Source organism: Schistocerca gregaria, unplaced genomic scaffold (assembly GCF_023897955.1).
Source record: "Schistocerca gregaria isolate iqSchGreg1 unplaced genomic scaffold, iqSchGreg1.2 ptg000333l, whole genome shotgun sequence".
Classification (NCBI taxonomy): Eukaryota; Metazoa; Arthropoda; class Insecta; order Orthoptera; family Acrididae; genus Schistocerca; species Schistocerca gregaria.
Window position 1 is genome coordinate 5,657,454 of NW_026061799.1, and position 13,815 is coordinate 5,671,268.

Sequence of the window (13,815 nt, forward strand, 5' to 3'; positions counted from 1 at the left end):
GGGTTGGCAGGTACAAAGTTATCTGGATCTCCTAATAGGTAAGGATTAATTAAACATAGTATAATTAATAATGATGTTATTATTACAAATGTAATAGAATCCTTAAAGGTAAAGTATGGATGGAATGGAATTTTTTCAATATCTCCATTTAGTCCAAGAGGATTATTAGATCCTGTTTGGTGAAGAAAAAATAAATGAATTGCTGCTATAGCTGCAATAATAAATGGTAATACAATCCTATAAAACGAATATCCTGAGAATCCTCCAAATTATGAATTATTGAACCTGCACATATAAATAATAATGCCTTAAATAAAGCATGAGCCAATAAATGAAAAAATGCAAGCTTTGGATAACCTATAGCCAAAATTCTTATTATTGAACCAAGTTGTCTTAGAGTAGAAAGAGCAATAATCTTCTTTAAATCAAACTCAAAATTAGCGCCCAATCCAGCCATAAATATAGTTATACAACCAATTAAAAGTAAAAATCAACCACAATTATAAGTATCCAATATTGGTCTAAAACGAATTAATAAATAAACACCAGCAGTAACAAGAGTAGAAGAATGAACTAAAGCAGAAACAGGAGTAGGAGCTGCTATAGCAGCAGGAAGTCATGAAGAGAAAGGAATCTGAGCTCTCTTAGTTATAGCTGCTAAAACAATTAATATAGTAATGAGCTTTATTTCAAAAGAATTAGAAATAAAATCATAATAATAAATATAATTTCAACCACCAAAATTTAACATTCATGCAATAGAAATTAAAATAGCAACATCACCAATACGATTAGAAAGTGCAGTTAATATACCAGCACTATAAGATTTTACATTTTGATAATAAATAACTAAACAATAAGAAACTAAACCTAAACCATCTCAACCTAATAAAATTCTAATTAAATTAGGACTAATAATTAAAAAACCTATAGAAAGAATAAATATTAAAACAATAATAATAAAACGATTTATATTCTTTTCACCAGATATATAATCCTCTCTATAATAAATAACCAAAGAAGAAATATATATAACAAAAGATATAAAAATAAGAGATATTCAATCCAAAATTAAAGTTATAACAACTATAGAACCATTTAAATTGAAAAGCTCTCACTCAACAAAAACTCTATAATCAATTATTAAATAATAAATACCTAAAATAAAAATTATAGTTCTCGAAATAAACAAAGAAAAAAAACTCAAAGAACAAATAGAAAATAAATTCACGGCCTAAGATGAAAAACTTCATATCATTGATTCCACAAAACAATATTTTTAATTAAAATACTTAAGCAAACTAAACAAAGAAATATTCACCCTTTAAACAGAGAATATTTAAAGGCAATCAATGTAAAAGTAAAAGATGATATTCACGAAAATAACCAAGAGAACAAGTATAAACACCAGAATAATAATTCCCATGCTGAGAATAAGAATATATATACAAAGTATAAACAGCTCTAAAAAAAGATAAAAAAAATCAAAGCAAAGAATCTAAAAGAAGATCAAGATATAATTCTATTTAATAATCTAATTTCACCTACCAAATTTAAAGAAGGAGGAGCAGCCATATTTGATGATCTTAAAAGAAATCATCATAAAGCCATTCTTGGCATCAAATTAATTATACCCTTGTTAATTAATAATCTTCGTCTACCTAAACGTTCATAAATAATATTAGATAAACAAAATAAACCAGAAGAACATAAACCATGACCAACCATAAGAGAAAGAGAACCTACACAACCTCATCAATTCATAGTCATCAATCCACCAATAACCATTCTTATATGAGCAACAGAAGAATATGCAATTAAAGACTTTAAATCAACCTGACGAAAACAAATAAATCTTACAATAACACCCCCAGATAAACCTAAAGACAATCAAAAATAATTAAACTTTAAACCCAAATAAGAAATAACCTTTATAACACGAAAAATACCATAACCACCTAACTTTAATAAAACACCAGCAAGAATTATTCTACCTGAAATAGGGGCCTCTACATGAGCCTTAGGAAGTCATAAATGAACCAAAAACATAGGTATCTTAACTAAAAAAGCCAAAATTATAAATACATAAAACATAAAATAATAAGAACCAAAATCAACCAATAAAGGAAAATATAAAGTATTATAAAAATCATAAACCTTAAATAAAACTAATAATAAAGGTAATCTAGCAACCAAAGTATAAAAAATTAAATAAACACCAGCCTGCAAACGCTCAGGTTGATAACCCCAACCCAAAATTAAAAGTAAAGTAGGAACTAATCTAGCCTCAAAAAAAATATAAAAAGAAAGAAGACTTAATCTAGCAAATGAACAATAAAGCATAATTATTAAAATCAAAACCATAAAAACAAAAAAATTAGAATGATATGAACTTAAATAAACTGAACCTCTAGCAGTGATTATTAAAGAACAAATCCAAAAACTAAGTAAAATTAAACTAAAAGAAAAATAATCAATACCAAAATAATATCTAATTATATTCAAATCAGCATATGAATAAACACAAATTATAAAAACAAAACCCAACAGAAACATTAAAGAATGAACCAACCATCAACAATTATTTAATAAACAAAGAGGGATCAAAAAAATAGTTATAAATAAATACTTTAACATAAAGATAAACCAAAAGAATTAAAAAAATCATTACCATGAGAACGAATTATTGAAACTAAAATAGAAAGACCTAAAGCACCCTCACAAACAGAAAAAAACTAAAAAAATAACAGGAAAAAAATAATCATAATCAAACTCAATAAGAAAAACAATAACTAACATAAATAAAGAAAGAACAATTTATTCTAATCTCAAAAGAACCATTAATAAATGTTTACGTTTAGAAGAAAAAACATAAACACCAGCAAAATAAATCAATAAAGAAGTAAAAATAGAGAATATAAACATTAGTTTTAATAGTTTAAAAAAAACGCCGGTCTTGTAAACCGAAAATAAGTCCAGCCCCCACTTTTAAAACTTCAGAGGTGGAAAAGCTTCCATCATCGGTCCCCAAAACCGGTATTTTAAATAAACTAACCCCTGAAATGATCAAAATAATAATTATATCATTATCAAATGTAATAAATATTAATTTTATTAAATTAAGACACCCAATATCAATAATGCTTTTTATTATCCTTCAAACCTTCCTAGTTGGATTAATAACAGGAACAATAATAGAAAGATATTGATTATCATATATTTTATTTTTAACATTTCTTGGTGGTATACTAGTATTATTTATTTACATTACAAGAATTGCATCAAACGAAATATTTCAGCCTAAATCAATCACTATAATTATTACATTAATAATGTGAGTATTTATCATATTAATATTAATTATTCTAGATATATCTATATTTATAGACTTTTTCAAAAACACCGAAACTATAAATATTGATAATTCAATCAGTTATCAAGAAATAACAATATCTTTAGAAAAATTATATAATAGACCAACATTCATTATTACAATAATAATAATAATTTATTTATTTTTAGCACTACTAGCAGTTGTTAAAATCACCAATATTAATCAGGGACCTATTCGTAAAATAAGATAATTACTAATGAATAAACCCTTACGATTAAGACATCCTTTAATTAAAATTATTAATAACTCTTTAATTGACTTACCTGCCCCAACAAATATTTCATTTTGATGAAATTTTGGATCCCTATTAGGGTTATGTTTGGTAATTCAAATCGTAACTGGACTATTTTTAGCTATACATTATACATCAAATATTGAAATAGCATTCAGTAGTGTAGTACACATCTGCGAGACGTAAATAATGGTTGAATTATCCGAACCTTACACGCAAATGGAGCATCTATATTTTTTATTTGTATTTACTTACATGTAGGACGGGGAATTTACTATGGATCTTATATATATATACATACCTGAATAATTGGTACAGTGATTTTATTTTTAGTTATAGCAACTGCATTTATAGGATATGTCTTACCCTGAGACCAAATATCTTTTTGAGGTGCAACAGTAATTACTAATTTATTATCAGCAATCCCATACTTAGGAACAGATTTAGTCCAATGAGTATGAGGAGGATTCGCTGTTGATAATGCAACATTAAATCGATTCTTCACATTCCATTTTGTATTACCATTTATTATTGCAGCTATAGCAGCAATTCATTTATTTTTTCTTCACCAAACAGGATCTAATAATCCTCTTGGACTAAATGGAGATATTGAAAAAATTCCATTCCATCCATACTTTACCTTTAAGGATTCTATTACATTTGTAATAATAACATCATTATTAATTATACTATGTTTAATTAATCCTTACCTATTAGGAGATCCAGATAACTTTGTACCTGCCAACCCATTAGTAACACCAGTTCACATTCAACCAGAATGATATTTTCTATTTGCATATGCAATTCTACGATCTATCCCTAATAAGTTAGGAGGTGTTATTGCATTATTTTTATCAATTAGAATCTTAATAATTTTACCATTTTATAATAAAACACCATTCCGAGGCATTCAATTTTACCCTATTAATCAAATTTTATTCTGTATTATAGTAGTTGTTGTATGCTTAGTAACGTGAATTGGTAAACGACCTGTTGAAGAACCTTATATTATAACAGGTCAAATCTTAACAATTATTTACTTCACATATTTCTTAATTAATGTCCATGTCGCAAACGCATGAGATAAATTAATTAAGGAATAAAGTTAATTAGCTTAGGAAAAGCATATGTTTTGAAAACATAAAATTAGAAGTTTAACTCTTCTATTAACTTTTCTCAAAAAATTTCACTAAACAAATGAGATAAATAAAATCTTTAAACCAACAAAGAAAATAAAAAAATTCAAAGATAAAGGTAAAAAACTTTTTCAAGCTAAGTACATTAATTTATCATAACGGAACCGTGGTAATGTTCCACGAACCCAAATAAAACCAAAAGATATAATAGCAAGCTTAATAAAAAATATAAAAGAATAAAAATCACCGCCCAAAAAAATGAAAGCCAATAACATTCTTATGAAGACAATTCTAGTATATTCAGCTAAAAAAATTAAAGTAAAACCACCCGCACCATACTCAATATTAAATCCTGAAACTAACTCAGATTCCCTTCAGCAAAATCAAAAGGAGTACGATTAGTTTCAGCTAAGCAAGAAGCAAAACAAGCTAAAGCTAAAGGAAAAGAAATAATAATAAATCAACAATAAAGCTGATAGTTTATAAAATCAAACATATTAAAACTACCACTTAAAATAATTAAAGACAATAAAATTAAAGCTAAACTAACTTCATAAGAAATTGTTTGAGCAACAGAACGAAGAGAACCTAATAATGAATAATTTGAATTAGAAGATCAACCAGCAATTATAACAGTATAAACACCTAATCTAGTACAACATAAAAAAAATAAAAATCCATAAGAAAAAGAACACATATAAGTTAAATAAGGAAAAATTACTCAAACGGCTAAAGAAATCATTAAATTAAAAACAGGGGAAAAATAATAAAGTAGGTAATTAGATATAATAGGAATTGGCTGCTCCTTACAAATTAACTTAATAGCATCTCTAAATGGCTGAGGAATTCCAACAAAACTTACCTTATTTGGACCCTTTCGAATCTGAATATAACCTAAAACCTTACGCTCTAATAAAGTTAAAAAGGCAACACTAATTAAAACACAAATAACCAATAAAAGAAAATTCAAAATAAATATAAATAAATCATAAAGTATCAATACTATTTGTAGAAAAAATCTACATAAATGAATTCTAAATTCAACACATTAATCTGTCAAAATAGTAAATAAATTAATATTAATCAATATAACAAAAAATATTTTAACCATATGGTCCTTTCGTACTAATATGGATTAACAATCTTAGGATAGAAACCGACCTGGCTCACGCCGGTCTGAACTCAGATCATGTAAGAATTTAAAGGTCGAACAGACCTAATCATTGGGCTCCTGCACCCAAAATTTTTCTTAATCCAACATCGAGGTCGCAATCTGCTTTGTCGATATGAGCTCTCAAAAACAATTACGCTGTTATCCCTAAGGTAACTTAATCTTATGATCATAAATTATGGATCAAAATAACAAACATAAATAAATGATATAATAATGAAGAGTTTATGTATTCTTCATGTCACCCCAACAAAACATCATCATTAAATATAGAAAGACAAACAAAAAACTATATAAAAGTAAAATGTCAAGCTCTATAGGGTCTTCTCGTCCTAAAGAAGAATTTAAGCCTTTTGACTCAAAAGTTAAATTCAAAAATTTATTAAGAGACAGTTGATTTCTCGTCAAGCCATTCATTCCAGCCACTAATTAAGAGACTAATGATTATGCTACCTTTGCACGGTCAAAATACCGCGGCTCTTTAAAAATACGCTCAGTGAGCAGGCCAGACCTCAAAATATAAACAAGAGGACATGTTTTTGATAAACAGGCGGAAATCAATTTTGCCTAGTTCCTTATAATAAGTTCACAAGGTAAAAATTTCATACAAATAAATATACTAATTCTATCATTATTACAAAAATTTTAAAATTAAATTAATAATCTTAATAAAAAACCTAAAATATTTATAAAATCAAAATAAAAAATAATGAACTAAAACGTAATCTTAAAGATAGCTGGTTTAAAGCTTACTATTATATTTCTATAAAATAAATTATTGGTTATTAACTTCAAAGCTTATCCCTTAAAGAATAAATAAGTTAATATTTTTACTTAAAAAATTAAATAAAAACAAATAACTTTAAAAAATTAAATTTTTTCTTAAGAGACTAGATATCTTGGGAAACGATTAACATCTCATTTCTATAAATATTTTAATAATAATTATGATACATTAACTATAAATTATTTATAAATCAACCCAAATCGAGACAAGTAAAATAAATACTAAAATTTTGATAAACCCTGATACAAAAGGTACAATAAATAAAATCTACTTAAAAAAATTTAAAATAATATTTCATAAAACACTTACATTACCAATAAACTATAATTTAAAAAATCAATTCTATAAAATATACTAAGACAAAAATACAATAAAATTATTTATATTAAATAATTAAATAAACAAAAAATAAATATAATAAAATAAATAATCAAGATATCTGATTTGCACAGAAAAATTTTCAGTGTAAATGAAACACTTTACTAATAAGTTATATCTTGAAACTCTTCCTAGATACACTTTCCAGTACATCTACTATGTTACAACTTATCTCATCTAAATTGAAGCTACTTTAAAATAAAATAGAATAATCAATAATGAGAGCGACGGGCGATGTGTACACATCTCAGAGCCAATATCAGTTAAATTAAATAAATTAAATTACTATCAAATCCACCTTCATTAACAGTATTTCACTATCAAATCCGTTATAAACAAAAATCTATTGTAACCCACCTCCTCTTAACTATAAGCTGCACCTTGACCTGAAATATCTTATAATTATAAATCTTGAGAATTATAACTCTAAAAAGATTCTCTGATAACGGAGATATACAAACAAATAAATTAAGTAGAGTAAATCGTGTATTATCAATCATGGGGTAGGTTCCTCTGAATGGAATGAGATACCGCCAAATTCTTTGGGTTTAAAGACCTTAACTAATAGTACCCTGGTAAATATAATTAACATTTAAAATAATAGGGTATCTAATCCTAGTTTATTATTTAAATTTCACAGATTCATAAAAAGGGCCACAAATAAATTTTAACATTTCACCTTACAAATTTATATTTCAACCCTAATAATATAAACAACTGTTTTAACCAATAATATTCACTTGTATCAATCGTATAACCGCGGCTGCTGGCACGAATTATGCCGATACTAAATCAATTGCTAAATCCAAAATCACTTGATACTCAAATCAAATTACTGCAAAAAGAACATTTAGTCTAACAAAACTTACATATAATACAAAGAAAAAGTGAATAAACAAGCAAGAATAAAACTTTTAAAAATAAAAAATAAGAAAATTTTAAATCTATTAATTCAGGAAATAAAAAAAGATTCAAATATTTAAAGAAAAAAAAAGAAAAAAACCACAAACATTAACAAAAAAAAAAGAAACGCCCCTATGTATGACCACAACAACTTCTCTATTATATATAATTAAAGATTAATATGGAACATGTATAGCAATAAATGTATTATATTCTTTCTTATTTAATCTTTCTTTTCAGTAAAAAATAAATAAAGATTAAATAATATAATAAATATATTTTATACAATTATGTAATTTAATATAATATGTTATTAATATGAATTCTTTTTTTTATATTAAGTTAACTTTCATATATATTAGTTAAATAATCTAATTATAGATAATTTACATAATTATATTATAATAATTTATATAATTATTTATATTAATTATAATATTTTATATTTAAATTAATAATTTTATTTATTATATCCAATTATAATAATATTAAATATTAAATTACATATTATTATATATATTATATTATAATAACCTATTTTAAGCTAAAAACATAAGTAGCTATAATCCTAGGTAAATAATTGCATTAAAATAATCAATTGATAATGGTAAGATGAACTTATAATACTTTAATTTCAATTAAATGAAATATATTAATATAAATTATTTATTATATATATATATATATATATATATATATATATATATATATAAAAATAAAATGAGCAGGATAAATTAATCCTAATTAAACAAAATAATACATAAAAGAATTTCAAAAAAAAACTTTCGATTTATATATTAAATAAATGAAGTGCCTGATTAAAGGGTTACCTTGATAGGGTAAATAAAGTAAATAAAATTACCTTCATTAAAATTACATAAGATAGAATTAAACTACCTCCTTTAGTATCAAAAACTAATGTGCATCATACACCTTAATGTAAAAAGGTAAGCTAAACAAGCTAATGGGTTCATACCCCATTTATAGAGGTATCAATCCTCTCCTTTTTAATGACCAACAACTCTACAAAACTTCTCTTCCTATCAACATTAATGATAGGAACGATCCTGTCCATTTCATCAAATTCCTGATTTGGGGTTTGAATAGGACTTGAGATCAACTTACTTTCATTTATTCCGCTCCTAACAAGAAATAAAAATATAATAATAAATGAATCATCAATTAAATATTTTATTGTCCAAGCAATAGCATCGACAATATTATTATTTCCAATTTTGCTGATTCAAATAATATATCCAATGGGATGGGAAACAGAATTTATCCCGTCAATAATAATTAGATCTAGACTATTATTAAAGATTGGAGCTGCACCTTTCCATTTCTGATTTCCAGAAGTTATAGGAGCATCAAGATGAAATAATTGTTTAACATTAATAACATGACAAAAAATCGCCCCAATAATGGTCTTATCTTATTGTTTTCAATTAAGAACTTTTATTTGAACAATTATTATCTTAAGAATTATTATTGGGGCAATAGGAGGTTTAAATCAAACATCCTTACGACAACTTTTAGCATATTCATCAATCAGACATCTATTGAATAATTAGATCATTAACAGTCAGAGAAAACATCTGAGAACTATACTTCATTATTTACTCACTATTAAGATTAATTATAGTTTTATTATTTAAGCAAATAAATTTATTTTTCATAAATCAAATTTATTCAGCCAGAAATATAAAAACCGAAATTAAATTCATAATATTCTTATCTTTATTATCTTTAGGTGGACTACCACCATTCCTTGGATTCTTACCAAAATTAATTGTAATACAATCATTAATAGAAAACAATATAACAACTATTATAACTATTATAGTTGTATTAACTACAATTACACTCTACTACTATATACGTATTAGATTCTCAGCTCTAATTATATCATACACAGAAAATTCGCGATCTATAAAGATAAAGTCCCAAAAATCAAGAATCATTCTTCCTATAACAGTAATAATTTCAACAATAGGATTGATTTCAACATCAACCTTAATTTCATTATACTAAGGACTTAAGTTAATCAAACTAATAACCTTCAAAGTTATAATTAAAAGAATAATCTTTTAGGCCTTAGTAAAATTTTACACCTCTAGAATTGCAGTCTAGAATCATAATTGAATATAAGACCTAAATATGATAAGAGAGAAAACATCTCATAAGTAGATTTACAGTCTACCACCTAAAATTCAGCCATCTTACCGCAAAAATGTTTATTCTCAACAAACCATAAGGACATTGGTACTTTATACTTCATATTTGGAGCATGAGCAGGAATAGTAGGAACATCAATAAGAATACTTATTCGTGCTGAACTTGGCCAACCCGGATCTCTAATTGGGGATGACCAGATTTATAATGTTATTATTACAGCTCACGCGTCCGTAATAATTTTCTTTATAGTAATACCTATTATAATTGGTGTATTTGGTAATTGACTTGTTCCACTAATAATTGGTGCACCAGATATAGCATTTCCACGAATAAATAATATAAGTTTTTGATTACTACCACCTTCACTAACCCTTCTTCTTACATCTTCTATAGTAGATAATGGTGCTGGTACAGGATGAACAGTTTACCCTCCTCTAGCAGGAGCTATTGCACACGGGGGTGCATCTGTAGATCTAGCTATTTTTTCACTGCACTTAGCAGGTGTATCATCTATTCTTGGTGCAGTGAATTTCATTACAACAGCAATTAATATACGATCAGAAAGTATAACTTTAGATCAAACACCTTTATTTGTATGATCTGTAGCTATTACAGCATTACTTCTCCTTCTTTCACTTCCAGTTTTAGCAGGAGCTATTACTATATTATTAACAGATCGAAATTTAAATACATCATTCTTTGACCCTGCAGGAGGGGGTGACCCAATTCTATATCAACATCTATTTTGATTCTTTGGACACCCAGAAGTTTATATTTTAATTCTACCGGGGTTCGGAATTATTTCACATATTGTATGTCAAGAAAGAGGAAAAATTTAATCATTTGGAACATTAGGTATAATTTATGCTATACTATCAATTGGACTAATAGGATTTATTGTATGAGCACATCATATATTTACAGTAGGAATGGATGTTGACACACGAGCATATTTTACATCAGCAACAATAATTATTGCTGTACCTACAGGAATTAAGGTATTTAGATGATTAGCTACATTATATGGAACTAAATTCAAGTTCAATCCACCATTATTATGAGCTCTAGGATTTATTTTCCTATTTACAATTGGTGGATTAACAGGATTAGTATTAGCAAATTCATCACTTGATATTGTATTACATGATACATATTATGTAGTAGCCCACTTTCATTATGTATTATCTATAGGAGCAGTATTTGCAATTATAGGAGGTGTCATTCAATGATATCCACTATTTACAGGATTAACTATTAATAATACATGATTAAAAATCCAATTTACAATTATATTCATTGGAGTAAATTTAACATTCTTTCCTCAACACTTCCTAGGATTAGCAGGAATACCTCGACGATACTCTGACTACCCAGACACATATACATCATGAAACGTAGTATCAAGAATTGGGTCTACAATTTCTATTGTAGGAATCATTATATTCATTGTAATTATATGAGAAAGAATGATTACAAACCGAGCAATTATATTTAGAGCTAACATAAGAAGATCAACAGAATGACTACAAAATAACCCTCCTGCAGAACATAGTTACTCAGAATTACCATTAATCTCTAGATTCTAATATGGCAGATTAGTGCAGTAGATTTAAGCTCTACAAATAAAGGTTTGACCTTTTATTAGAAAATATTTATTAATGGCAACATGATCAAATTTATCTCTTCAAGATGGAGCTTCACCATTAATGGAGCAATTATCATTCTTTCATGATCATACTATGGTCGTATTATTATTAATTACAGTAATTGTAGGTTATGCCCTAAGTTATATATTATTTATTGCCTATACTAACCGTAATATACTTCATGGACATTTAATTGAAACAATCTGAACAGCTTTACCAGCAATTACATTAATTTTTATTGCCCTTCCATCATTACGACTATTATATTTACTTGATGATTCAGTAGATGCAATAATTACAATTAAAACCATTGGACGACAATGATATTGAAGATATGAATATTCAGACTTCATAGACGTAGAATTTGACACTTATATAACACCAGAACAAGACCTAGAAAATGATGGATTCCGACTACTAGATGTAGATAACCGAACAATCCTACCAATAAATACAGAAGTACGAGTATTAACAAGAGCATCAGATGAATAAGTTAATATTAAATAGGTGGAATCATTTTGCTAGTCCTGATACTAGGACTATTGCTCCAATTGCTCCTGTTAATGGTCAAGGTCTATAGTCTACTAAGTGGAATGGGTGGTTTGAGTGAGTTGTTAACATAGGTTTAATATACTTCTCTAGAATATAGAGTTCTTAGAATTGATAAAACATAGGCTTGAATTATTGCTACTGCTGATTCTAGAATTAATAGAAGTATTTGACCAATAATTAGTAATGAGATTAAGTTTATTGCTATAGATGGTCCTGTGATTCCTAATAAGGTTAATAATAAGTGTCCTGCAATTATATTTGCTGCCAACCGTACTGCTAATGTACCTGGTCGAATAACATTACTAATTGTTTCAATTAGTACTATAAATGATATTAATGCAGGCGGTGTACCTTGTGGTACAAGGTGTGTAAATATATGATTAGTATGGTTAATTCATCCAAATAATATAAATCTTAGCCATATAGGTAGGGCAATTGCAAATGTTAATGCTAAATGTCTTGTTCTAGTAAAAATATAAGGGAATAATCCTATGAAATTGTTAAATAATATTATAATAAAAATTGAGATGAAAATGAATGTTGTTCCATTAAATGATTTTGGTCCAAGAAGTGTTTTAAATTCATTATGTAAGGTTAAATTTAGTTTATTTCAGATAATGTTAATTCGTGATGGTGTAAGTCAAAATAGTGATGGGATTAATAATAGTCCTAGAAATGTTCTAGTTCAATTTAATGATAAATTAAAGATGTTAGTTGATGGGTCAAATGTTGAGAATAGATTTGTTATCATTTTCAATTTAAGTTTTTTATTTCAATTGTTCCTTTTTCTGCTCTTTTAATAAGGTTAGGTTTAAATGAGAAGAAGTTTATTTGATTAAACAAGATTAATGTAGCTGAAAATATAATGAATAGTGAGAATCATATAAGAGGGGATATTTGAGGGATTTGGATATAATTTCCCCATCAGAAGTAGTCGTTAATTTACTATTATTTGGTTTAAGAGACCATTACTTACTTTCAGTCATCTGATGAATTTCAAGGTGTACTAATTTTTTTTAGTTACTTTAGATTGACACTCTAATGTTATTTATTTTAACTAACTCCTTAAATTATCTTAGATAATCACTTAATAAATAAATTTACTGAAGTTCTTTCAATTACAATTGGTATAAATCTGTGGTTTGCTCCACAGATTTCTGAGCATTGTCCAAAGAATAATCCAGGTCGATTTATTGTGAATGTTCCTTGATTTAACCGACCTGGCGTTGCATCAATTTTAACCCCTAATGCAGGAACTGCTCATGAGTGTAGAACATCTGATGCTCTTGTTAATACTCGTACTTCTGTATTTATTGGTAGGATTGTTCGGTTATCTACATCTAGTAGTCGGAATCCATCATTTTCTAGGTCTTGTTCTGGTGTCAAATTCTACGTCTATGAAGTCTGAATATTCATATCTTCAATATCATTGTCGTCCAAT

The 13,815-nt window shown here is 26.7% G+C and overlaps 3 long non-coding RNA genes and 2 pseudogenes across 4 annotated transcripts in view; 1 reads left to right on the forward strand and 4 right to left on the reverse strand.

The window, feature by feature from the left end:
* The window catches only part of LOC126306452 (NADH-ubiquinone oxidoreductase chain 5-like), an 84,198-nt pseudogene extending 83,550 nt beyond the window's left edge, over nucleotides 1-648 (reverse strand).
* Nucleotides 1-12,304, reverse strand: part of LOC126306491 (uncharacterized) — a 130,212-nt gene extending 117,908 nt beyond the window's left edge. Inside the window, exon 1 of the long non-coding RNA XR_007553562.1 lies at nucleotides 11,915-12,304. This is a non-coding gene — a long non-coding RNA (uncharacterized LOC126306491). The remainder of the gene's footprint in view (nucleotides 1-11,914) is intronic.
* LOC126306445 (NADH-ubiquinone oxidoreductase chain 5-like) overlaps nucleotides 1-13,815 on the reverse strand; it is a 325,608-nt pseudogene that overhangs the window by 274,254 nt on the left and 37,539 nt on the right.
* The window catches only part of LOC126306492 (uncharacterized), a 267,731-nt gene that overhangs the window by 236,743 nt on the left and 17,173 nt on the right, over nucleotides 1-13,815 (reverse strand). The gene's annotated exons all lie outside the window — the stretch shown is intronic.
* Nucleotides 1-13,815, forward strand: part of LOC126306486 (uncharacterized) — a 98,770-nt gene that overhangs the window by 4,650 nt on the left and 80,305 nt on the right. The window contains exon 1 of one of the 2 annotated variants that reach the window (XR_007553556.1): nucleotides 13,413-13,558. The exons of the other annotated variant lie outside the window; for it this stretch is intronic. This is a non-coding gene — a long non-coding RNA (uncharacterized LOC126306486). Of the gene's footprint in view, nucleotides 1-13,412; nucleotides 13,559-13,815 lie in introns of those variants that run through there. 2 annotated transcript variants of the gene reach the window in all.